Source organism: Crocodylus siamensis, chromosome 1, assembly GCF_052110815.1.
Source record: "Crocodylus siamensis isolate JL-2025a chromosome 1, ASM5211081v1, whole genome shotgun sequence".
NCBI lineage: Eukaryota > Metazoa > Chordata > Crocodylia > Crocodylidae > Crocodylus > Crocodylus siamensis.
Genome location: NC_143395.1, coordinates 328,760,169 through 328,763,144, shown reverse-complemented (window position 1 = coordinate 328,763,144; position 2,976 = coordinate 328,760,169). Strand labels below are relative to the sequence as shown.

The window sequence follows — 2,976 nt, the reverse complement described above, 5'->3', positions numbered from 1 at the left end:
CGGCCAGGAACCTCCTGGAATGGTCTGACCAGGCTGTCTGTTCCTCCCAGCAGATGTCCCAGTAATTTAAATCACCCATGACAACCTTAAGTGCCTCTGCAAGCTGGCCTGAAAATTCCTGGACCAGATCCTCCCCTTGGTTGGGGAGTCTGTGGTAGACCCCCACTATTAGATCCCTCTCCCCATGGCCCCCTTGTATGTTGACCCAGAGCATTTCAGTTTGCCCCTCTGACCCCATTTTGCTGGTAGAGGATGTGTATTACTCCTTGACATAGAGCACCACACCCCCACCTTTCGTTCCTTCTCTATCCCGCCTGTAAAGCCTATAGCCCCTAATGCTAACTGCCAAGTCATGGATGAATCCCGCCAAGTTTCTGCAAGCCCTATTATGTCTGGGTCTGAACTGGCTATTCTGAGGGCAAGTTCCTCCTGTTTGTTCCCCATACTATGAGCATTGGTATATAGGCATTTAAGGCCTTGCCTAGCTGCATGTGCCGCGCCCCCCCCGATTTGGGAGACTGTTTGGACCCCTGTTTCTTACCTGGGCACTCCTTGCATTTGGCACCTGTCTTGCTCGGGTGGTGTCTCCTCATCTTCCTGAGGCCCCCTCCCCCAGCAATGCTAGTTTAAAGCTCACCATACGAGATCAGCTAACCTGGAAGAGAAGACACGCATGCCTTTAGGAGAGAGGTGAAGCCCATCCCACCCCAGCAAGTCCCCTGCCCAAAAGCATGTGTCATTATCAAGGAAATCAAGGTCTGCCTGGCGTCACCAACTGTGTAAATACCAGTTGACCTCGCCCATGCAGGCCTTGTGTCGCCATCCCCACCTACTCACCAGAAGAAGAGAGGAGAATACCACTTGCACCCTCATCTGCTTAAGCTTGTCCCCCAGAGCCTTGAAATCCTTCATAATGCGGTCAGGGTTGCCCCTGGCCATGTCATTCATCCCCACATAGATGACAACCATGGGGTACTGGTCTGGAGGTCGGATGTAGGCCGGGATCCTCTCCGTGATGTCTCTAACCTGAGCCCCAGGCATGAAGCAGACCTCTTGCATCATGGTGTCAGGCTGGCAGATGGGACCTTCCAGTCCTCATAGGATGGAGTCCCTGATGACAAGGACCTGGCATTTCTTCCTGCTGGCGTTTGCTCTCTGCCTATTCTTTATCATGTGGAGAGTGGCATCATCCCCGCCAGAGCCAATTTCTCTGTCTTTCTCCATCACAGATGCCAGGGCGTCAAACCTGTTCCCCAGGTGAACCTGGGGAGTTTCCACCACTCTAGGCCTAGCAGCTCTGGATTTGGACACCTTCTGCCACTCCTGCGTTGGATGTGTCTCCTGTGGGGGCTGTACAATGGGCGACCAGGCCTGCAGAGAACAGAAATAGGCATCAGTTTCATCCTCTGCATCCCTGATCCCCTTCAGCCTGCTCACCTCAGCCTGCAGCTCCCTCACCTGCTCTTCCAGATCCCTAAGTCATGCACAGGAGGGACAGGCAAGGGGACCACCAGGCCCCACTCCCCCTAGGACCTCTCCAAGCCCCCCCCACAGGCATGGGGGCAAAGGGCACTGACCCTGCCATGAGCTCCGTCTGGGTAGAGGCCTCAGAAGAGCCCATGGCAGGTGGCCGTGCCCAGGCAGGGCCCCTGGCAGCTGTGCTTCACATCTGCACCATGTCTTCAGGGCTGCACCTGCTTCTTTTGCTCACTGGAGGTGCCACTCTGGGCATCTACCTCATGCCTGCCTTATGCGAACACCGGTGCAAACGCTGGCGCTCCCTTACTGTTCATGCATGCTGCCCGCGCATGGCTCTGGGGCCGGATCCCTGTCAGGCAAGCTAAGAGGGCTCCGGAGGACATCCCCTCTGGATCCGCCTCAGCTGCGCTGTACCCTCTGCCCCACTTACCTTAGGGAGAAATCAGCTGTTGCTGCCTCCTGTCTCCTCAGTAACTGATGCCTTCACCACCAAGGTAAGGTGGGTACACATGTGGCACATGTGCACCCTGCTCCCTCTGCTCCTGCTCCAGCACCCCCACAGCCCACAACAGCTCACAGAATCTCCTTAAGTGGCTCTCTATCCAAAAGAATTGTCCACCCCGATATAGACACATAGAAAGGGATCTCGAGAGGAATTCCACTAGGACTTTACCAACTTCTACCCCACCATGAATTTGACTCTTGAGTACTCTTTCCAGCATATTTATTTCTTGGAGATCACTGTGAAATTTTGCAATGGCCACAGCACCACCATATGGTATCAGAAGTCAGCCAACCCCTTCAGCCATGTACCACCAGCTATTATCTTAACTACAGTAAAACCTTTGTTATCCGGCACCCATGGGGAATGGGGGGTGCCGGATAACAAAATTGCTGGTTAACTGAGAGGCTTCTTCCTCCACATCCGGGATGTTGATGACCCTGACACAGCATTATTGCTTGTAGCCAAACTGTAGGTTACAATCTTATCTGCTCCATTCTCACTACCAGGGTGAATACCTCAGTATCTGTATCAGGGCCTCCTACACTTACAAAACAAGCCTCATACAGTAAGAACTCAGATCAACAGAACCAGAATCAAACCCCATTCTGACCTGCTACAAGAGCAATCCCATGACAAGAACAACAGAATCCCTCTGATTGTCAGCAAAGCTCTTGGCTTGAATACTTTAGACACATCATTAATAACCTCCAATTCCTCCTGGAAAATAATACTCAAGGTAGCCTTAGGGGACATATCTATTCTGGCTTATGTGCAGCCTCCTAACCTGAAATGACATCTCTCCAGCAACAGATTACCTAACTCCAATTTTCACCACAGTGTACACTTCAAGAGGAGTGCAGCCCCAGATTTGTGGGTCCTGGATCTGTAGTGCTTGTGGTGGGTGCCACCCCCACCTGAAAGTTGGATAGCCCTGCTTTAAACAAAAAACTTTTAAAAACAACTTTAACAAGCAACCGCAGAACAAGAAAGCA

General features: G+C 52.3%; 1 pseudogene; it reads right to left on the bottom strand.

Annotated features, from left to right (window-relative positions):
- Positions 1-621: 621 nt before the first annotated feature.
- On the bottom strand, positions 622-2,588 carry LOC149874840 (uncharacterized; annotated as a pseudogene).
- Between the last annotated feature and the right edge of the window lie 388 nt (positions 2,589-2,976).